General features: G+C 41.2%; 1 pseudogene; it reads right to left on the reverse strand.

Annotated features, from left to right (window-relative positions):
* Window positions 1-1,599: 1,599 nt before the first annotated feature.
* The window catches only part of LOC144826185 (NACHT, LRR and PYD domains-containing protein 3 pseudogene), a 195,625-nt pseudogene continuing 172,802 nt past the window's right edge, over window positions 1,600-24,422 (reverse strand).

Below are 24,422 nucleotides of genomic sequence, written 5' to 3' on the forward strand. Positions count from 1 at the left end.
ATCAGTATCTGACAACTGCACATTTACTTTCAAATATTACATTTTTATTTTAGGTAAACAACCCTACTCCCCACAACACAATTCTGCCGGTTTCTTCAAAATAAAAATGGCAATTTATGCCTCAGTACATCAGTTTTACTCTTTAGTACATAATTGTTGGTCCCCAAAGACTGAGTACCATTTTTCATCAGTGAAGTTAGCCAATGTCTGAGGTAGGCTTGCCTATTGCCTTATGCTGTGTGCTGTAGTGAGTGGAACAAAAATGGGGATGACACAATAACAAGTCAATGGATGAAGTTGGCTAGCTGAAAGCCCCTACACACAAGTATACTTTATATATAATTGTGTCAAAATCCAAAGGTAAAGAACTAACCCCAAATAGAACGAGCAAGCATTTGCAAAGCCAATCATGGGTAAAACATGGCTTGTTGAACATAGATGAGATGTACTTGCAAATTGTTGGATTGCCTATTGCATTTCAGGTTTTCAATTTGACTGATCTTTTGACTTCTTACCAACGAAATATGAGTGTCTTCCTGGTCGAGGACCACACTGCTCTTTCCCTTATCTGTCTTGTGTCAAGACCTTGCTGGACTATTTGGTGAAAGAAAGCTTGAATTAGCAGCTACCTATGTTATATGACATCTCTTTATTAAAGTAATAACTGCACTTTCACAATTGCCTTATTAACCTTCCTGCTTTCTGAAATTTGTTTGAAAATGCACCATTTGTCCACTCTTTTTACAAAATGTTCTGGGGGGGGAACCCCCCCCAAACCCTACTTAGGTTGTTCAGCTCACTCGCTACACCCGCTCACTGGGGTGCAGTATCACAATCATTTTACACCTCACCACTTTAAAATGTCACCAGCCGCCACTGGTGGAGAGATATCATCAGGTGGTCCAGATGGGTTACTATTTTTCATCAGTTTACCGATTTCTCCAGGTAGAACAGTAAATTCACAGATGCCTGGTCAGATATGCATTAGACATCCAAGTCAATCTCGATGCCAAATACCGAAGCAGCTTTCTGATAAAACTTCTAGAAGTTGTTGCTGGATAGAGGTTTGGCTGCATGTATATTCCAACTCGGACAGAGTTAGGTAACAATAAGAATAGAGTCTGAGTTTCAAACTACAGAGGCAGGTTCAGGCAGGTCATGTGGGGTACCATTATATTGTTTCTTTACTACACTGCGTTCATCATTTGTACTTTATATACAAACATCTTGGATCATTCCACATATGAAGGGAGGCTGCTGAAAGACCCAAGTGATGGGGCCTAATCTTCAATAAGTGGAGGATAATAGTCCTTTACTCCAATCACTACTTACACAGAGTGATCCAGAACATGTGTAAATGGTTAGGACACAGAGGCATCCTTGGCCATGTTCAACCGCTGCAGTTATCAGATGTCCTCTGCAATGAGCAGCTCAGCAGGGCCGGATATGATCTTCCTCTGCTGATGAAGTGCACAAGGGCTGCATCATCATTCTATGTCCAACACATGTACTGAGATGAGACATTAAATCAATACCTCTGACTTTATCTGACACAAACCTGCGACTTATCCATGTGATAACCCAGGTGAAAGCTGGTCCTTACCTCAGGGTCTTTAATGTGCACAGTGGGTGCTTCAGTCCTTCACACAGCTCGCTCACTCCAGAGTCCCCCAGTTTATTCCCGCTCAGGTCGAGCTCTGCAAGAGATGTGTTTGTTCTGAGAACTGAGGCGAGCTCTGCACAGCATGAATCAGTGAGAAAGCAGCTGATCATCCTACAGAAGAATGAGATACAGTCATCGTCTAGACACTGCCAGGGAGATTGCATATTCAGGCTACATTGTAACTTCGTTTCATCCTATCCAAGATTTTGCTGTTATACAGCAAGGTAAACCGTTGATACTCACTCACACTAAGTGTTTATACCTGTTTTTAACACCACCAATCCATCATATTCATACATATCCTATATTAATCGCAGGGGCGGCAGTAGCGACTCTCAAAACAGCAGCACCACAAGACTGAGAACCAGAAGTGTCAAGAGTACAAGTTTAATGTTCCAATTTTACACTGACAGCTTGTGTGATCTTCACCAGCTGCTGTACTTTACTTTGCCTTGAATATTCATGCTCTTGTATTACATACACAAATATCACTTACTGTAGCCAGAACATTAATTTATGGGTAAAAACCTTCCATCTGCCTTTATCCCAGTCAGGTCAATTGGAGTGCATATTTGCCAGTTATACAGATTTGGGGACTCATTTACTATATATCGATACACATCAGTGCAGGAAGCCTTCCTGCTGCACTGCTGTGCTCCAAAATATAAGGGCAGGAATGTGCCGTATCTAAAAGATACAGTGCATCCCTGCCCCTCTCCCCAGCACACAAACAGCAGCCATGTGCCAACGTAGACACCCATGCGCTGTAGTTCACGGGTGCCTGTGTTGAACGGATGATTGTGGCTGTGCATGGAGGGACACCTACCTACACAAAGACAATAATTATTGGCATTTTGCTCCTTCTATGTGTGTTGCATGATGCAGCACACATACAAAGAGCAAAAAACTAGTACAAAATAAAAGTATTTCGCTTGTTGTGCCACTCTTGCGCATCCCTTGGTGAGGCATATAATTCTGAGGAATTCCCAAGTTTATGACATTTTGTAAATCCAGGAATGTGTCAGATTTCATAGATGTTGTGTGTGAACAACCACAGCAAAACCCCAGAAACGCCCTTTCACACAGAGTAAGGTGTGAAAAGGGTATGTTGTACTTGGCCCTTCTGGCAGGTTCACCCCTAAACTTTTTGCTTTTAATGGTGACCTGGTGTTAGTGAGTGTTGGCTTCTGCGCACTTTACCACTGTGTCCCAGGGTAAAGTGCGTGCGTGTGGTGAGGTTGGCCTGCCCTCCCATCGGAATGCATCGGGAATGTATGTGTCCCTGGTAGTTCCTGAAGCGTGGGGAGTGCATGTGCGAGTTTGGTATGTGTGGACTCGTGTGATTAAATGCTGCACGATGATGTGTGCGGCGTTATTGTGTCTAGTGTGGAACTGCCACTTCTAGAAGTTGGCATGTCTGTGTAATTTATGTGAATTGGCTGTCTGGCTTGTGATTGGCTGGAGCTGGCTGATGAGCCTCGCTCCAGGAGTCAGGATGGGTCTACCCCGGTGGTGAGTGGAGAGATCTGCATGATTGATGTGAGGGAGGAGTGCACCTGGGACCTGAATAGGGCTGGGCTTTCCCCACACAATGTTGGCTCCGCCAAATGTGGTGCGTCTGATGACCCTAGCCTGGCCAGTGAATGAGGAGAGGGGCTGAGCAACAGAGTGCTCCAAAACCAGCTGCGTCTGGTTTTTCCCCCTCCCTGCACCCTAGAGACTAAGGGTTTTTGTGTATAAAAAGAGGCTGTGACCTCCTGTAAAAGGTTCTTGTTTCCTGGCTTGAATCTACCAGGGGCGTGCTGCTGCCTGGGCCCAGGGAAAGGCTTGCCTCCCTGGGTCCTGCCCAGCCCCTGTATGCCTGGATACCTGGAGTTCTTGCTTGGGTCCTAATAGGAGGGGGCTGATGCAGGTGGGGCCCAGGAGGGACCGCCATGGGGGCTGTCTCCTGCCCTGTGTGATGGCCCCTGCGCCCTGCATTCCCCTCCTGATGACCAGGACCGCTGGGACCCCTTTTGCTTTAGGCGGATCCTCCTTTCTGGGGCCTTTGGAGGTTTCTATGCCCCCAGTGCCTCGTGAGCGCTTTATTTCTATTCCTGGGCAGAGCGCTGGTATTTTCCCATAGGGAAGCGCTCCTGTCCTTCTGTGCCCCTCGCAGGTGCCCATCCTGCATTCTGCCATTTTATTTGCTTAATTTTTATTTACGGGTGCCCAGCCCGTTCATGTGCTCCTTAGCGAGTGCCTACCCCGCTTCTACGTTTATTTTTAAAACCGAGGGTGCTCACCCGTCATTTTTCCCCCGTTAAATCACTGCCGCGGCCCTCGCGCTGCAAAACAGGAAGTCAGGCACTGTAGTGCCTGATGCGGGGCGGGACTTCCGGTTTTCAGAGGAAGTCCTTCCCGCCGACGCGCTGTGATTGGCCGGCGCACAGCCAGAGGAGGGGACTGCTGCCCCGGAGCCAGGAAGGCTCCACATCAAGTCCCGGTCCCGAGATGGGGGACCGGGCGAAGACCGGGCGAAGCGGGCGCATGGTGAAGGTGGGGCTCCCATGAGGAGAGAGAGCCCCGCCGAGCGCTACCGCCACCCAGAGACAGAGATCTCCGCGATGGCACTCAGCGAAGAGGAACCCTGCAGACCCGGTGAGTGGAGCTCTGTTTCTGCAGTGCTGGGGGACATTTTAGTTAGAGCCTGAGGCTCCACCTGCAAAGGGGGCATTTTTGTTATTCCCTGAGTCCCCCGAGTGGGGACTCCGATGATGGGAGCATTTCATGCGGGCCCCCGAGGGTCCAGGTGGCATTTTGGTATTCTGAGTCCCCAGAGGCGGGACTCCAGCCTTTTGGGCCCGGTGTGAAGAGGGGGGCGTTGGAGCGCATTGGCGGTGCCCGCCCCCCCAGTGGTGCTGGCTTTCTTTGATGCTCAGTCTCAGTAGGGGTAGAGCGGCCCTGGTTGGCAGGTTGGGGGCATTTCTGTTGAGCCCACGAGTGCTCCAATGGACATGTTTATTTCTCGAAATGACTCTATGGGCACCAATATTGACACGTTATTTTAACGCAGCCGTAGAAGATAGTCTACCAATAACATGGGGGCAGTCAATCATTGTGCCGCTCTATAAAAAAAGGATCCAGGTCTGAAGCACGAAATTATCGTCCCATTTCACTCCTGGACTCGACAGTTAAAATCCTTAGTCGAGTCCTATTAGTGAGATTGGAAGCCTGGGTTGAGGAAAATGACATCTTATCCCCAGTGCAGTATGGGTTCCGCAAGGGGATGGGAACCATGGAGCAGTGCGTGAACCTGGAACTAATAGTCAGCAAGTACACTAAAGCTAAAGATGGTAATCAATTTTTGTGCTTTGCTGACTTGAGTTCAGCATTCGAACTGGTGGAACACGCACTGCCATTCCCTGCAATTAAGAAACCCGGTACCTGTTTTTGTCCCTGTGATGGTAAATCCAAACAGAGTACTTGTCACTTTTTGCTATTTTGTAACTTTTATACTTCTTTTAGGAAATTTTACTTAAAACCCATCTTTTTAAAATACAATACGCGCAGTACAAAAACAGCGATGCAATTGATGTTTAATTTAGAGACCCCAGATGTATGTTTCTATGTGGCCACTTATATTTTAAAATGTATTTTTGCAAGAAAATCAATTATCGTATGAACTCAACCAATGATGCATTTCTTATGACAGTTTAGCACCTGATTAAATTGCTTAGCATAGTGAACCCTTTATATATGTAGAAATCGAATACCTCTACCACTTATATCACTTACAGCACTTTATACTGCGACTTTGCACACGTCCTGCTAGTAGAATGTGGTGAGATACATTCCTAAAGTATTCGGATTTGTGCTGCTAAATGCATACTGCACTTTAGGAAGGATGGTACAGTTACTTTGCACTTTATTATGCTAATTTGCACATCTACTAATGCCGGACAAGTGCCGCTATTGTATATTGTACACAGAAAGAACGGTATAGCTGTTTTGCTCCTTATTTTTGCCACTTTGCATATGTATTAGTAGAAGTATGCTCTAATGTAAGCTATACATCTGTAAGGTTGATATAATTAATTTTGCACTTTAATACTGCTAAATTTGCACATATATTAGTAAACAAACGTACTATAAAGCACTTTAAAGATTGTCGGATATGTGTTGTTAAATGTATATTATATTCAAGTAATTAAGGCATTTTGCAAACCAAAACTGACACAAATGTATGCTGTATCTATTCTTATGCTTGTTGCTATATGGTTGTATTCATACATACTGAATAAAGCATTTTGAAATTGACTGCAGTGTAATTATGAGGCGTGTAATTATGTGGCACTGAGTGGTATTTGGAGTGTATGTTGCGGTGAGCGCAGTGTAATTATGTGGTGTGTAATTATGTGGCACTGAGTGGTATTTGAAGTGTATGTTGTATTGAGTGCAGTGTAATTCTGTGCAGTGTAATTAAGTGGCAATGAGTGGTATTTGGAGTGTATGTTGCATTTAGCGCAGTGTAATTATGTCGCGTGGAACTATGTGGCACTGGGTGGTATTTGGAGTATGTGCTGCCTTGAGTGCATTATAATTGTGTAGCATATAATTATGTGGCACTGAGTGGTATTGTGTTGAGTGTCTGTTGCATTCAGTAGAGTGTAATTTTGTGGCATGTAATTATGTGGCACTGAGTGGTATTTGGAGTGTATGCTGCATTAAGTGCAGTGTAATTATTAGGTATGGGTGAAATTTGCGAATTCACGTTCCGCGAATTCGCGTGAAAACGAATTTGCAATCCGCAAAATCCGCGAATTCGTGCGAATTTGCGGATTTTTGGTTTATTGCGCGTTCGTGGGGTTTTTTGCTTGTTCGCGGGGTTTTTTGCGTGTTCGCAGGGCTTTTTGCGTGTTTGCGGGCCGCTTGCATGGCGAAGTTACCCATGCAGTCGTGTATGTGCACAGCACCCTCTGGTTCACCACTGCCACCCTCTGGTTCATCACTGCCACCCTCTGGTTCACCACTGCCACCCTCTGGTTCACCCCTGCCACCCTCTGGTTCACCCCTGCCACCCTCTGGTTCACCCCTGCCACCCTCTGGTTCACCACTGCCACCCTCTGGTTCAGCACTGCCACTCTCTGGTTCAACCCTGCCAACCCTCTGGTTCAACACTGTCACCCTCTGGTTTACTACTGCCACCCTCTGGTTCACAACTGCCACCCTCTGGTTCATCACAGCACCTCTGGTTCACCACTGCCACCCTCTGGTTAACCACTGTCACCCTAAGGTTCAGCACTGCCACCCTCTGGTTTACCACTGCCACCCTCTGGTTCACCCCTGCCACCCTCTGGTTCACCACTGCCACCCTCTGGTTTACCACTGCCACCCTCTGGTTCACCACTGCCACCCTCTGGTTCACCACTGCCACCCTCTGGTTCATCACAGCACCATCTGGTTCAGCACTGTCACCCTCTGGTTCACGACTGCCACCCTCTGGTTCATCACAGCACCTCTGGTTCACCACTGCCACCCACTGGTTAACCACTGTCGCCCTCTGGTTCAGCACTGCCACCCTCTGGTTTACCACTGCCATTCTCTGGTTCATCACTGCCACACTCTGGTTCACCCATGCCACCCTCTGGTTCCCCACTGCCACCCTCTGGTTCACCCCTGCCACCCTCTGATTCACCCCTGCCACCCTCTGGTTCACCCCTGCCACCCTCTGGTTCAGCACTGCCACCCTCTGGTTCACCCCTGCCACCCTCTGATTCACCCCTGCCACCCTCTGATTCACCCCAGCCACCCTCTGGTTCACCCCTGCCACCCTCTGGTTCACCACTGCCACCCTCTGGTTCAGCACTGCCACTCTCTGGTTCACCCCTGCCACCCTCTGGTTCAGCACTGTCACCCTCTGGTTCACCACTGCCACCCTCTGGTTCATAACTGCCACCCTCTGGTTCATCACAGCACCTCTGGTTCACCACTGCCACCCTCTGGTTAACCACTGTCACCCTCTGGTTCAGCACTGCCACCCTCTGGTTCACCACTGTCACCCTCTGGTTCAGCACTGCCGTCCTCTAGTTCACCACTGCCACCCTCTGGTTCACCCATGCCACCCTCTGGTTCCCCACTGACACCCTCTGGTTCACCCCTGCCACCCTCTGGTTCAGCACTGTCACCCTCTGATTCACCCCTGCCACCCTCTCGTTCACCCCTGCCACCCTCTGGTTCACCACTGCCACCCTCTGGTTCAGCATTGTCACCCTCTGCTTTACCCCTGCCACCCTCTGGTTCATCACTGTCACCCTCTGGTTCATCACTGCCACCCTCTGGTTCACCACTGCCACCCTCTACCGAGACCTTTTGTGACGCAGCGGCAGCATAAAAGATGCGCCATGGTGCTGGGTATTAACAACGTGACGCATCTCTCTGTGAGATGCGTCACGTTGTAAAGCCCTGTGCCATCAGGAGGAGTTCCGACTCAGCCTCCTAAAAGTCACTTTTAGGCCAGTGCTGCGTCAAAACCCTTCGCCTGCTTGAAGCAGCCGCAAGGCTTGATGCAGCATTGGCGAGATAGGGCACCCCCAGAGCATTGCTGGAGCTGCGTCGCAAGTGCGACGCAGCTCCAGCAATGCGCTGCTTTTACGGCACAGATGCGTGACGCATCTGTGCCGTTTTTGCCACATGGTGCGCCACATTGTAAATGCGGCGCACCATGGGTGGCGGAGCAGCGGCGCACAATAACTGGCACATCCCTGGGGATGCGCCAGTTATTGTAAATTTGCCCCTATACATTTAGCCAACGAGGGAGCACTTACTGATTAGACAGTAGAAAGTACGCCAGCTGAGTAGAGGTATGGCACAAAAAGGTGGCATCTTCGTGGACAAACATGCAGGGCGGGATTCATTCTGCCCCCTGTTAGACTCGTTTTTTTGTGCCCTTCTGCCCTCTGTTAGACTCGTTTTTGTGCCTTTCAGCCCTCTGTTAGACTCGTTTTTGTGCCTTTCAGCCCCGTTAGACTTGTTTTTATACCCTTCTGCCCTCTGTTAGACTCGTTTTTTATGCCCTTCTGCCCTCTGTTAGACTCGTTTTTGTGCCTTTCAGCCCCGTTAGACTTGTTTTTTGTGCCCTTCTGCCCTCTGTTAGACTCGTTTTTCCCTTGTTTTTGTGCCTTTCTTCCCTCTGCATCACCACATCATCACTCAGCGCTACCCCAGCATCACTCAGCTCCACCACATTATCACTCAGCACCACCACAGCATCACTCAGCACCACCACAACACCAGAGCACCACTCAGCACCACCAGAGCATCACTCAGCACCACCACAGCATCACTCAGCACCACCACATCATCACTCAGCACCACCACTGCATCACTCAGCACCACCACAGCATCACTCAGCACCACCACAACACCAGAGCACCACTCAGCACCACCAGAGCATCACTCAGCACCACCACAGCATCACTCAGCACCACCACATCATCACTCAGCACCACCACTGCATCACTCAGCACCACCACAGCATCACTCAGCACCGCCACAGCACCACTCAGCACTACCACAGCATCACTCAGCACCACCACAGCACCACTCAGCACCACCACAGCACCACTCAGCGCTACCACAGCATCACTCAGCGCCACCACAGCATCACTCAGCACCGCCACATTATCACTCAGCACCACCACAGCACCACTCAGCGCCACCACAGCATCACTCAGCGCCACCACAGCATCACTCAGCGCCACCACATTATCACTCAGCACCACCACAGCACAACTCAGCACCACCACAGCACCACTCAGTGCCACCACAGCATCACTCAGCACCACCACAGCATCACTCAGCACCACCACATTATCACTCAGCACCACCACAGCACCGCTCAGCACCACCACAGCATCACTCAGCGCCACCACAGCATCACTCAACACCACCACAGCACCACTCAACACCACCACAGCATCACTCAGCACCATCCCTGTATCACTAAGCACCACCACAGCACCATTCAGCATCACCCCAGCACCACTCAGCACCACCAAACCACCACTCAGCACCACCCCAGCATCAATCTGCGCAACCATTCAACAACAGCTGGTTCAAATATGTTCTCTCAATGTTTCAAACTTCATTACAAATGTCACAAAAAGATGTTAATATTTCACTTCTGTTCTTGGATTTTCGTCACAATAAAATACACTGAACATAATCTTCACAAAAGTTATTTACAAAAGTTTAAGCTACTGCCATTATAAATTAAAATCACTTTTATTTAAGTATTAATTATTTAAAAATTAAAAGCCATTGTAATTTGTAATATCAATACAGCTAAGTCACGTAAATACAAAACATGCAAGACCTATTGCATTGCAAATGCTTGTTTGTACTTTGTCATCTACGAGATCTTTGCAATGTTTCAAAAAAGAGAAAGAGAGAGAGATAGAGAGAGACAGGGAGCGAGAGAGAGAGTGAAAGAAAGAAAGAAAGAATGAAAGAAAGAAAGAATAAAGAAAGAAAAGAGAGAGAAAGAAAGAAAGAGAGAGACAGACAGAGAAAGAGCAAGAAAGTGAAAGTGAAAGGGAGAGTGGGAAAGAGAGGGAGAGAAAGAGAAAGAGAGAGTAAGAGAGAGAGGGGAGAGTAAGAAAGAAAGAAAGAAAGAAAGAAAGAAAGAAAGAAAGAAAGAAAGAAAGAAAGAATAAAGAAAGAAAAGAGAGAGAAAGAAAGAAAGAGAGAGACAGACAGAGAAAGAGCAAGAAAGTGAAAGTGAAAGGGAGAGTGGGAAAGAGAGGGAGAGAAAGAGAAAGAGAGAGTAAGAGAGAGAGGGGAGAGTAAGAAAGAAAGAAAGAAAGAAAGAAAGAAAGAAAGAAAGAAAGAAAGAAACAGGGAGAGAAAGAAATAGAGAGACAGCGAAAGAGCAAGAAAGTGAAAGAGAGAGAGAAAGAGAGAGAGACATGGGAAGAGAGAGAGAAAGAGAGAAAGACACACAGAGAGGGAGACAGAGAGAGAGGATGAGAGAGAGAAAGAGAAAGAGAGAGAGAAAGAGGGAGAGTGAGAGAGAAAGAAAGAGAGAGAAAGAGAGAGCGGAAAGAGAGGATGTGAGAGAGAGAAACGGAGAGAAAGAGAGGGAGAGAGAAGAGGAGAGAGGCACAGAGAACGAGAGAGAAAGAAAGAAAGAGACAGAGAAAGAGCAAGAAAGTAAAAGAGAGAGAGAAAGAGAGAGAGAGAGAAAGAGATACAGAGAGGGAGAGAGAGAGAGGATGAGAGAGAGAACGAAAAAGAGAGAGAGAAAGAGGGAGAGTGAGAGAGGAAGAAAGAGATAGAAAGAGAGAGCGAGAAAGAGAGGATGTGAGAGAGAGAAAGAAAGAGAGGGAGATAGAGAGAAAGAGAGAGAACAACGGAGAAAGAAAGAGATAAGCAGAGAAAGAGGAAGAACTTGAAAGAGAGAGAGAAAGAGATAAATAGAGCAAGAAAGGAGAGGAAGAGAGAGATAGATAGAGAGAAAGAGAGAGAAAGAGAGGGAGAGAGAGAACGAGAGAAAGAAAGAGTGGCCGGATCTCTGAAGGGCCAGATTCCTGAGTTGACCCTACAGAACATACAGCTTTTTATTTTTAGCAAAATGCATATGAAAATTGTGCTGTAAAGGTCTGTTTTAGTTTAACCCCTTCTGACAACTCAAAATGGGTGTATTTGCCATCCTCACCCTTCTTCCTATTTTTTATATATGTAAGTGCTTCCTGATGAGGTTTAATTCCTGGGACAGGTGCCTTGTTGTAACTATTCTCTGACCCTGCTTCAAGGGTCAAAGCAGGGTCAGAGAATAGTTGCAAGTAGGCAACGAGGCGCCAGGAAGCACTTATCAGCAGGTGCCCAACTTGAAGTTAATTTCTTTGTAACCCTTTTGTAAAAGGTTACAAAGAAATTAGGTTAAACTTTTGCACCTGCTGCTGTAACCCTTGCTTGGCTGAAAATTCGTCCCCGCTGATTCGCGGATTTTACCGCGATTTCGCGAGATTCGCGGATCGCGAAATTGCGGAAAATCCGCAAATCCGCCCGCGAAACGTATTTTACGCCCACCCTTTTGTGTCACACATTTGCCAGTAATTCAGAATGTTAGCACTCTAGTTGCTCATTAGATCACTGTAGTAAAGATACTGCTCACCAGGGAAGTCTGCTGCTGGTATTCAAAGTGCATGTTTCAGTCTGCATGTCAGAATTTTTTAATGAAATAGAAGAGAATTTGAGAAGTCAAAATGTGCCCTAATTTTTCTTTCTGCAGCACTAATCATACTTTCTATGGCAAAATTAACCCCCTCATGTTGTTGCTTTTTAAATTAAATGTTTTAAGAGTTACCGCTTTATTCCAATCAAGATGGCTTCAGGTGTGCCATACGTTTGTCATAAGTAGGACTGTTAGCGCTCTAGTTGTTCTTTAGAACACTCTGGGAAGCTGCAGTAGAACACAAAGGAATCAACTGACAGTCTCTGTCCTTGTTGGATGTTCATGTTTTACTGAGAATGTCAGACTGCATTCACACATGACTGAGAAAGATAATGTGAATTTACAGAAAATATGCTCTCAGTTTAGCTTATAGATCACCTTCCAAATCACTGTGGAAAAAGCATGAGAAAATAGTTTTCTCTAAAACATGATTCATGATATCCCAGAAGAAGGCTTTTTCACATGGTAAAATCACCTTAGAACACACCACAATTCCTAAAATTAGTATGGTACTATCAACAAATGATTTATAATGTAACTAAAGTCTTAAAACCTTCTATTAACTGCAGTGCTTTTTAATTAGGTGCTATCATGTATATTGGTCCCAAGATGGCTGCCAACAATTTCTGGTTTGGAGTGTTGACAAACAGTTGACAGCCAATCAGCATGCAGCTCGTGCTCGGGATGCTAGATATATATATTTTTTTCTTTTGATTTTCTCAGGAACTACTGGAGGGATTTACACCATTTAAGCAAAAGAGTGATCTGCAAATCAGACTCTACCATTTTGCTAAATTTCTTGTAATTCCGTTCAGCAGTTCGGGCTGTAGCCGTATCTAATCGTCCTATGGAAAATAACATGGGGAAAACACGTTTTGGGACCCCCCTTTTTTTCTCAGCCCCCACTTGACAAATCACCCCAAAACTTTCAGGGAAGGAGCGGAGCGGGCCATCTTCTTTGAGAAATTTGCGAAGATTCGTCCACCGGCGCCAAAGTTATTCCAAATAGAATGTTGTGGATTTCCTATGGAAACTAGGTCCTAACTATAACTACCTACTGGTGACCGCCAGTAGGTAATATATATATATATATATTCACTGAAAAAACCATAGGTTTTACACCAGTTATAGTTAGCTCTAAATTTTACACGCATGAAACCATTGAAATTCCCACGTTATAGTTAGTTGGACTCACTATAACTTGCGCATGCAATGCACTGCTGATGACGTCATATATTACATGACTCATGACATGGTCAGTGACATCACTCATGACATCACTGATGACGCTATCCAGTGAATGTGTGTCTTTCTGAAAAATAAATATTAGTGAGTAATGTTTAAATATTTAAATATATGTATAAATGTAACACTTTGTGTATAAGTGGCTGCATGGGTTGGTGTGTAGCTACATGTGTAGGTATATGGGTTATTAGATGTTTTTCTTAGTATCAGTATAAGTGTTTGTATGGTTTGGTGGGGGTATTACTTAGCACATAGATGCATAAATGATTGACTTTCTGTTTGTATGTGTTTTGAATACTGCACATGTGCAGGACTGTATGGGTGGATGAGTGTGTATATGTGTGTGTTAGTGAGTGAATGACTGTCTCACTAGTGTCTTTATCAGTAACTACATATGATTTATTCTAGTATATGTGAATATTGATGTATATAATTGAGTATATGTGAGAGTGAGGGATTCTAAGAGTTCCTATTTAAATTACTATGTGTTTCTATAAGTGATTGTTTAAGAGAGTAAGTATGTGTAAGTTTCCTTAGAAGTAAAGTGGTAGTGTGTATATAGCTATACATGCAAATGAATAGATGTTCAATAGTTTATTTGCATGTGTGAGTATGTGTGTGAGTAACTTTTGGGTGCCTGTCAGTGTGTAACAGGATGTATAGGTGTATCACTACATATGATGAGTGAGTATATGTATGAGTGACTATATAGAACTGTTGGTGAATGAGTGGATATATATATAGATGGTGGAATTATTGAATTGGTTGTTGTAACTGGTATGGGTATCTCCATTTTGTTTGTAAATTTTAGTTTCTATTTTTGAATATGTGTTTCAAGGGTTACATTACAGTGAAAGGAGGTCTGTCACTCTGTCACAATGATGGTGTCATCAGTGATGTCATGAGTGATGTCACAGACCATGTCATGAGTGGTGTAATATAGGACGTCATCGTGCATTGCACGCGCAAGTTATAGTGAGTCCAACTAACTATAACGTGGGAATTTCAATGGTTTTATGCGTGTAAAATTTAGAGCTAACTATAACTGGTGTAAAACCTATGGTTTTTTCAGTGAATTTCATAGGTTTTTTAAATGCTACTTCCTAACTATAACGTGTGTAAAACCTATGGTTTTTTCAGTGAATTTCATAGGTTTTTTATAGGCTACTTCCTAAGTATAAGCTGTTTATAACTTATTTTTTTTCATTATATTTCATTGGTTTTTTTAATGGCGAAATATAAAATATTTTTTTAATGTGTTCTATAGTTTTATCATAGATTTTCGAGAATTTTTTTCATAGTATTACAAACTTTTCTTCACTGTCAGAATTGCTTGGGGACTCCTTGTAAGTCTCAAAAGGTTTACAAAATCTTTACCTTACCTTCATTTTACCGTTTTCAGACTTGTCACTAAATGTTGAAAAACGTACTGAGGTGCGCGACCGAGTGCGCGCACCCCGGTATTTTGAAAGAATAAAAAATGTTTGAAACTTTATCGGCATTGTTCTTGAGACCCCATATGAAGGTATTTAACACTTGAGAATGTATACCTTTCCTCCTTTTCACATTTTAAAACTTCATTAAATTAGACCGATACTTCTAATTGACGTAGGTGTCCGGAATACGTCACCGCGTATACGTCCTAATACGCGCATGTCAAATCATGTGACTTGTAAAGAACAATTCCTATTGGTTCATAGTAGTTTCTATTCTGCAATTTTCCAGAAACCACCAACTTCCCTCACTATCTATTTGGTGCTGAAGAGAGAAACAACCTTTATCATCTTTCCTGAGACTTCGCTAAAATGGCTGCCGCACGCAATTCTTCTTCGGAATCTGAAGAAAATGTTCATCTTCCTTTAAAAGAAAGAAGGAATCTTTCATTTGGCAATTCTTTACCTTTCCTCCGGACCAAAAAAAAGTAAATGCTCCGAAAGTAACTTGCACAATTTGTAGCTCAGTACTTTCAAGAGGAAATCCTTCCAAAAAATATTCCTTTTCAATTCATACCATGAAGAGACATATGAGCCAAGTCCACCCTGTGCAATATGCACAGGCAGCGACAAGAGCTCTGGCGACAGAACTACCACCAGCTGTGGCCAGTACTTCATCGACCACACGACCTACATCTCCATCGACTGCAGACATGAAGTTGAAACCATTTTTAAACAAAGTGCATATAAAATGCAACAAGTGTAAAGGATTGATTGTGTACGGGAGCAGAGCCTCATTCTTGTTGAAAGAAGATATATTGACCATGTAAAATTCGAATGCAGCTAATTTTTCAACAACTTCCTATGTTCCTGTTTTACAGTTCAAAAATGTGGTTCCAGTTTTACAAATTATAAAGAATAAAAAACTTTTTGAAAAAAAAAAAAAAAAAAAGTTCTTTTCAGAACTACCTCATTATACCAAAAAGAGCTCTATTCATAAGCTAAAGTATCGCCGCATTTTCAGAACAATAATTAAAGAATGCGGCAATACTTGGGGCATATTATGAAGAAGACGTGATAATTTATCGTCGCGTTTATCGGCAGAACGCAGTAACAAAAGCGCCGATAATCGCCTTCATAATATGAGCCATATTATCAAGGACGGACGATACAATATCGCCGCTTCTATCGGCAGGAAAATACCGATAAAACGGCGATAATGGACTTGATAATATGCTGTATGGAATTCCTATCGAAGCCCATATTAGATGTTTTCACATCTCACATGGGCTTCGATAAGATTTCCATACGGCATATTATCAAACCCATTATTGCCGCTTTATCGGCAATTTCCTGTCGATAAAAGCGGCGAAAATGTATCGACCGTCCTTGATAATATGCCCCTATGTTCTAAAAAATTCAAATTGAAACCTATGTTATAAGCCTTTATATCTAACATAACGTTCGACTGCAATTTATAAAGCATATTATGGACGCCGTTTTCGCTCCTATATTGGGAACTTCCTGCCGTTCAAAGCAGCGATAAAGTCTTCCGTATCCTTGTAAATGTTCCTGAACACCTTTGTTAGAACGTCATAACACCGCCTGCGGTAAAAGCACTTTGCATGTGTGCAGCACAGACAGTTAATGACATGCATAGTAGGCGTATGTTAAACTACAAGCAAAATCTCTTTGAAGGCGAAAATACTATCACGTACACGGCTATTGTTAGGAAAACAGTTTAAATAAACTTGTTTATCGTACGAGTTGCACGGGCTGCCTTGATAAAGCATTTGGCAGCGTTAACATGGAGGTGTGGAAAATAAAACGAAATCAACCCCCTCTCCTAATTACAAAGCACACATTAGTGCATAAAAACAACGCTTGTTTTCACGCGGTAATGTTAACATGCACTATCATCACTAGAAGTAAAATCATAGTCATAGTCTATTTTTATTTAATCTCCCGTTTTTTGCGTTTAGAAATCTACTTACCGTAAACAACTAGCAATAATTATCACTATGTTGGCTTACTTCCAATAATTTTTCGTCAACCAACGGCGATTTTTAACGCTTAGGAGTGTTACAATTATCAAACTCTATTTCTAAAACTACTGATTCCAAAACTGTGCACTGCGGCTCCACAGTCCGCCGTAATGAGGTGCCAAGGGCACGGCGCACACTAGGGTGACCAACCGTCCGTAAATTCCACAGACGTCACTACCCTGTTATGTGTAACTGTATCCATCTCAGAGAGCTGCGCGCTCCTCCCCTGTGATAAGGCTCACAGCCCATGCTAGAACGGCCTTGGATTTTACTGCACCAGAAGCACCCCTCCCGCACATTGGAATTCTCAAAGGAGCTTCCTGCCTCAACGAACAGAAGGCATTGCCTTAGATAAAAAAAAGTAAAACCACCAGCATGCCATATTAGGAAACACTAAGGCATATTACCAAACAAAAGCGATAATTATCGCTATTGCGTGGTTAGAGACAAAATTTTACCGCAGAGTTGCGGCGATTTTCATCGCAGATAAACATTGGTATTACCAAGGTTTATAGCAAATGCGATATAAAACGGCCGCAATGCATGAATATCGCTGGAAAGTCAGCGATATTCATGCATTACTGAGCTAATGCTCTTAGCCATGTTATCCACCTCCCATTGGATAACATGGCTAAGAACTGCTCAGGGCAGGTGTTAGCTTTTGGAGATATTCGCGCTTAGCGCGAATATCTCCAAAAGTTGGTAAAAGGAGATAGCGATGTTAGCGACTGTTTCCAGTCGCTAACATCTTGGCACGCCCACTTTGCATTTCATTAGTGATAAATATCACTGACATGCAAAGTGGGGCTCAAGATGGTCGCTATCTCCTACTAGCTGTCGCTAACTGGTGTTAGCGACAGCTAGGTAATAGGGAGATAATTCTATCTCTGCTATATTGGCTTTTAAATTCAAAATTGCAGAATAAAACCCCATTGATAATATGCTGTAAAGTTCTTTAACACATATCATTTACCTGTAATGTTTTGACACATCCGCATTTGTGAACTAACTCACTGAAATGTTGCTGATTTCTTAAATTAATTTTTAAGAGGCTCCTTGTGACCGTGCAGCCAATCCTCCATGGAAGTGCTCACATAAAACACAACACTAATATGACCAGGATACTCAAAGAAATGACACAGTGTTGAAAAAGTATTTTTATTATTTATACTTACCTAAGAAATAGTAATAAAGAAAAACTTAAAATCTTTAACAAACATGGTATCTGTGGAAGGAAAGTACAAATATGGTTACAGTGCTATTTTATAAAACAAAACAAAGTAGAAGTGAATGAAACAGAAAGTGAAAGAAAAGAAGACTTAGGTACAAAAAAAGACCGAGACAGAATAATTTGAAAGAAATAATAGCACTCAAAGAATGACTGTCTAAAGGAAAGTAAAGTGAGAGACAAAATGAGAGTATGATCACTGATAATACACGAAACAGTCTGTGAACTACACAGACTAAGAGTACCTAAATGTCTCAAAGACATAGATAAAATAAAGAAACAACACTAACAGAAAAAGAGTGAAAAAGGTTGCGTAACAGAAGATGAATGGAATACAAACAGACATAGAGTGTAAGAGAGACAGATAAAGAGAAAAGAAGTAGGGTGAGAGAACTAAACTATAGATTTTAGCTTGGAAATTGAGTATAATTAAAGAAAGCAGAGTAAGGGAACAAATTGTAAGGTACAGTAAGACAAAGAACTTAAGATTCAGGAAACAAAGGTGATAAAGGATCAATAAAGGTGACTCTCTTTAAAGCAACATAAGTAACAAACTGAAGAGTAAGAAAGACTGAATAGAATACTAATAGAAAAGATGTAAGATAAAAAACACGAGTTAAAGGGAATAACCAAATGTAAACACCACTAACAAAGGAAGAGGATGAAAAAAATAAGGATAAGAGGGAGGTACACGAAACTCTCAGATATGATTAGTTGTTCTTACCTTAAAAATGTAATATCTGTGGAAGACAATAAAGAAATCTGTTATAATACATATTTCTAAATCCTATGTAACAAAATAACTTAGACAACATATTTACTGGTTTATTTTTGCTGTCCTCAGATAAATTGATTTTCACTATAAACAGTGATTTCAATAGTAATCATCATGTGAGAGCGGGGAAAAAAAACCACAATCAAAATGATTGTATTTAAAAAAACCCGTACAAGATCTCTATACATACCATAAATACCTAGAGAAAAGCATGTCTTAAATGTTTTTCTCTAAATCGCAATTTCTTGAGTAAGCACAGCACATACTCCACAATTACAAACTAATTAAAGTATACCAGTTACTTTTAAATACCTCTCCACAAATAACCGTGCAACTATGTTCTTAAAACATTTATCTCAAGTCAACATTTTGATATCTCATTTTTTTCCGCATGGCCAAATACTATGAGTAAAGTCGTTATTTTTTGAGTACCTCTCAACAAACTTGCGAGTAAGTATGTTCTAGAAACATTTATCTCAAATCCAGATTTAGATATCTCATACTTTTCCGCATGGCCAAATAGTATGAGCTAATTCGTTTCTTTTGAGTACCTCTCAACAAGCTTCCAAGTAAGTATACTCTAAAAACATTTATCTTAAGTCCACATTTTCATATCTCATTGTTTTCCGCGTGGCCAAATAGTATAAGTTAATTCCAACATGTCCTGTGCCATCAACATTAAGGAAACCTTACCTTATGCTATCTCTTTGGCACATAAAAGTTTCATTTCTATATTTGAACACCCTTAAACACATGATATTTCTAAACAACACATTTTCATATCTTTACAGTATTACTCTGACTAGACCAAGTAATTTCACTGAAATTTTGGTTGCAAAAATATCAGATAAGAATTTCTTAACTCAGAAGGCAAACGATTCTTAAAACTTAATTGACTATCATTGCAGAGCGTCCAACCAGTTGGACGTTTCAAATAAGCTATGTAATGTCCTGATGATATTGATGGCCCTTCATGAAAAATAATTGCTACAGTTACAAATGTTCTTCTAGAAATAGATATTTGAGAAGCCACATAGTTTTTAATTAAAGTTGACAATTTACTTCCATCAGCTCTGCATCGTTGAAGCATTAAAATTACATACTGTCCATATCTATGGATAAATAAGGTTGATAACATTTCTGAATTACATTTAGAACAAACCATGTTCTGATACGCATCTTTAACTAGTTTATTAAAGGACACTGTTTTACAATCAGGTAATGTTAAATATATAAATCTTTCTGTGTGTATGTCAGTACTACTTGTAAATGAGCAATTATCGCAGATATGTTCCCATTTATAAGAAAGGCCAAAAAGACTATCAATACCTACACTATCTTCTTCCAAAACTGTAAGCATATACATAATAAATTCCTGACTATCTTGCTGAATATTCTGAGAAAATTGATTTAGTCCTGCACATATGTCTAAAACATTCCTTACTTCTGAAACACTTCCTACTTCACTATTACCACTGGTACATTTTTCAAACACAGAATTTAAAGAACAAAATGTTTGCTCCTGATTTTCTCTAATCTGTTGCTGTAAACCCTTTAGAAAAAAACACATTAACCACTACATTTGCATAGCAGTTGACACCAGACCTATTTTCAAATTTAAATCCAACAATCTCTGTAGTACTAACCTTTTTCTTACTCCTACCAATGACAGTCTCATCTTTTTTTCTTCGTTTCTCTACTACTTCAGTACATTGTTCCTCATTTCTCCTTTTCTGACCAACTATACTCTTTTTAATTAAAGGATATTGAGGTAAACTTGGAGCATATTCTCTTCTTAACTTATTATAGTCCTTCACACATTTCAAATATGCACTGATCTTTGTCTCATCAAAATCAATTAGATAAAGGCCAGATAAAGTTCTAACTCGTGATAAAGCAACATATCCCATACCCTCTTTGAATACACTATTTCCAATATTGACCAAAGCACAATCTACACTTAAACCTTGTGATTTGTGAATAGTCACTGCATATGCCAAACAAATTGGAAATTGTTTCCGACGGACATACAATCTTTCACAAGTAAAAAACGACTTGAGCAGCGACTGATTGGTTGAACTTCCTCAATTACATCAAATTTTATTCGTAAAAATTCAATCTCATCTCTATTTGGGTAATTTACAAAACCAACAACATTACCCATTGCTCCATTCACCAGACCTCTTTCTACAAGTAAATTTCTGCGTAAAATAATCCGACAATTTAAACATACATACAGATTCTTCTCTAAACCAGCAGTTTTAGATATAGATTTCTGTAGACTATCCAATTTTTACATTTATTTATCAGACAAAACAATAGTACTTCCTTCATACTCTATTTTATCTTTTGCTTCCAGTTTCTTAATTTCTTCATTTTCCAACTTCAACATTTTCTCATTGAAAACTGAGCATTCTTTCAGAGTTGGCATCAAGCATATGACTGACTTATCTTTTACCTCTTTAGTATATATTTTCTCAGGTACATTATCTTCATTGGGAAACAACTTACAAAGTAATCGAGTTTGTAAAGTTTCTTTTGCATCTTCAGTTAGTCTTCCAATCCTTATATCTTGAAGAATATTTCCATATTTAGTATCCTTTGCCTGTCGCATATTTTGTATCAGTTCAGTATATTTGAAATGTGACCATATATTAACATTTCCAATACTGCCAAGGCACTTTCTGGTGTCTTCATGTGTAACAGTTTCAAATACAGATTGTCCTTTCACAGGAGTTAGTTGCAGTAGATCTCCAAAAACTATGACATGTTTCCCTCCAAATAAAACATCATAGTCAGTTTTAAGTATCTGCTGCATTCTTAAATGTACAAAAGCAAGCATTAAATTGGATACCATGCTTACTTCATCAATAATAAGAAGTTTCATTTCTTTAAGAACTCTAGAAACTTCATAACAAGCGTCTCCAGATAGCTTGTGATATTGTAATTTATTTTCATGTTTAACTGGCAGCATCAGTAAACGATGTAAAGTAATACCTTTAATATTATGTGCTGCCAATCCAGTTGGTGCTGTTACAACACAAGACAATGGTGACTGAGTTCTTTCCTGTAGATATGTACTAATTCCTTTAATAAGAAAACTTTTCCCTGCTCCAGCTTCTCCACTTACATATAGTCGAATAGGTTCAAATGACATACATGCGCATTCTTTTTTGTCATGGCGAAAACCATGCTCAATATGCTCTGTCACTTCGTCATATATCTGTCTTTGCTCAAGATTAAATTCCTTCTCCAATTTTTCAAAATGTATTATATCCTCTTGAGCTTGCTGCATTGCTCTTTCCACCTCATCCATGGCAGTGGCTGCTTCATTTCGGATAATTGGTTCTCCCAGTGGATCCTGACTCAACGATGCTGAACTTTGAGTGTTTTGTGAACTTTCTCTAGCAATCTCTGCTGCAATTGTTGCTTCTTGCTCTATTTCGTCGTTCAACATTTTAAGATAATTACTAAAAACAGGACATTCTATACTACTTTTAGATACGTTAAAGGAATCTTCATAACTAACAAAGTCTCCAAGTAGTTCCTCTTCAGTACGCCATGGTTTAAAGAGTTGCAAAAGAGCTAAATAGTAAAATTCTCTTTTGTCTGGATTTTCGCAACTCAGTTTTCGGTGATTAATCAAATGTCCTTTTGTTTGTTTCACCAGACATCCTTCCTGTACAATTACAGCGTATATACCTTTTTCAACATTCTCTCTAATATTCCTTTTAAAAGTGTATTTTTCAAGTACTTCATACAGACAAATATTTTCAAGCAGAGTACTTCTATTTGGATAGTATGTATCCAACATATTTGTTTTCAGAATGTCTGTACTATCTGGTTCTTTCTGTGCTAAATATTCAATTTCTTGCACAGTTTTCAAAACACGGTTTCGTGTTCCTGCTAGACCTAAACTCACCCACAGGATACTTCGAGATTTCGCATAAAGACTTGCTGATGATAATCAATCACAACATTCATATGCTTCAATTTCTCGATGTGATAACATCTTCAAACTGTATGTATACAATTTCTTGCTTAGGCTCTTTTCATGAGAAATATCTTCCCACATCTCCTTCAGTTCCGTCTTTTCAGATTTCGTGATGTAAGACGTTACATATCGAGCCACAGCAATAGAGTTGTCCGCAACATATTGTATATCCATGTTAGCATTCCACATGGTCAAAATGACAGGGTTGCAGTCATTTATATATTTGGACTCTTCTCCTCTTCTTAAATTGTATGTATTTTTGGGTGATCTTCTTGTGATATTATGTCGCAAAGATGACATCAAATTGTTGACTCTTCCTTTTGAAAGCACCGGTCGTGCAAATCCAAAACGACATTTTGTATAGAACTTATCCTTTGATTTGAATTTTCGCAGACAATATTTTCCACAACGATGTCTTTGAAACCGTAACACTTTTCCTCTTAAGTCTTTATCAGTTGTACTGTTAGGTATGTCACAAGTGTCATATTGTTCAATAAAAGACAGTACAGTGTCATCGGAGTCTTTTCCAAGTTTGGGAGCATCCTTGATCCATAGTAACATATGAATATGAGGAGCACCTCTTGCTTGGTACTCTTTTCTCCAGAAGAAATCCAAAACTTCACCAAGCGGTGGATTCTTCTTGTTTGTAATAAACAACATCATTGCTTCAAATCTATGATTAAAATATCTGCAAACATTAACCGGATCCAACGGACACAATTCTCCTGGTGTCTTGTAGTTTATATTTTCAATATTTACATTCGCCTCTCGAAGATATTCAAGTAAATCTTCCCAGGCATACTCTGCACAGCTTAGAGTTAAAAACCATGTTGGTGCTCCCAAGTTTCTTAGCATGTATTTTAAATCTCCATGAGGACTGTACCAATATTCATTAGTACCACGCTGACATGCCATTAAATTAATTAGGTGAGAATCCAAAACACTATCTTTCTGTTGCACTTTATCCATAAAATTCTTTGCTGAAACATTTTGCAGATGCACTCCACTTTTTAAGATATGGTTTACTGCATAAGAAAGACCAGATAAGTCACTCTCAAATAGAAGATGAAACAAATATGGAATACATTGACGAAATCTGGGATCTTCTGCATATAATCTTGTAGTCCGGTACTCAGATGCAGGAATCTGCATAGGTCGGTCATCATATCGCGCACCTTCACCTGTTGGGAATAACTGTGGGAAACAACGACCTTCCATACTTTCTTCCCACACACTAATAGGACTTCCTTCTGCTTTTTTCATCTGAAATAATTCAATAGCATTCCCCATTGCTTCTTTGGAATGCAGTGGATGAACACTGTAATGTTCATAAATTTCGTCAGTTCTGGACATATCTACTTTTTCAATTTGTCCAATAGACAAATCATTATCCTCTTCATCACTTACATCTTCTTCTTCTACATACACATTTTTATAGTATTTATTATTTTTGACTAAATACAACGTTGCCTTTTTCACTTTCCTAACATCCACTAAATCTTGCCAGATTTTCTTACTCTTTGTAGGTACACCATTAACTAGAGTAACAAGAGGTTCCTCTTCTACATTTTCAATACCAATTGTCTCCATATTTTTTTTTTAAATCAAGTGGCAAATATACAACTCTACCCTTTAATCCTCTTTGTAAATCTGTAGTATTTAATTTCCCAGTCTTAGGCTCCATACAAACAATAGCCTGAAAAGGATGTACACATTGAATCAAAATAGTCTCATAAGTATTTAAATCCTTCAGTTCCGATGGAATATTTATCAACTCAAGATTATTATGAACAGCTCTAGCAGGCATTTTATTTTCATTTAAT

The sequence above is a fragment of the Lissotriton helveticus genome, chromosome 3_2 (assembly GCF_964261635.1).
Source record: "Lissotriton helveticus chromosome 3_2, aLisHel1.1, whole genome shotgun sequence".
Lineage (NCBI taxonomy): Eukaryota > Metazoa > Chordata > Amphibia > Caudata > Salamandridae > Lissotriton > Lissotriton helveticus.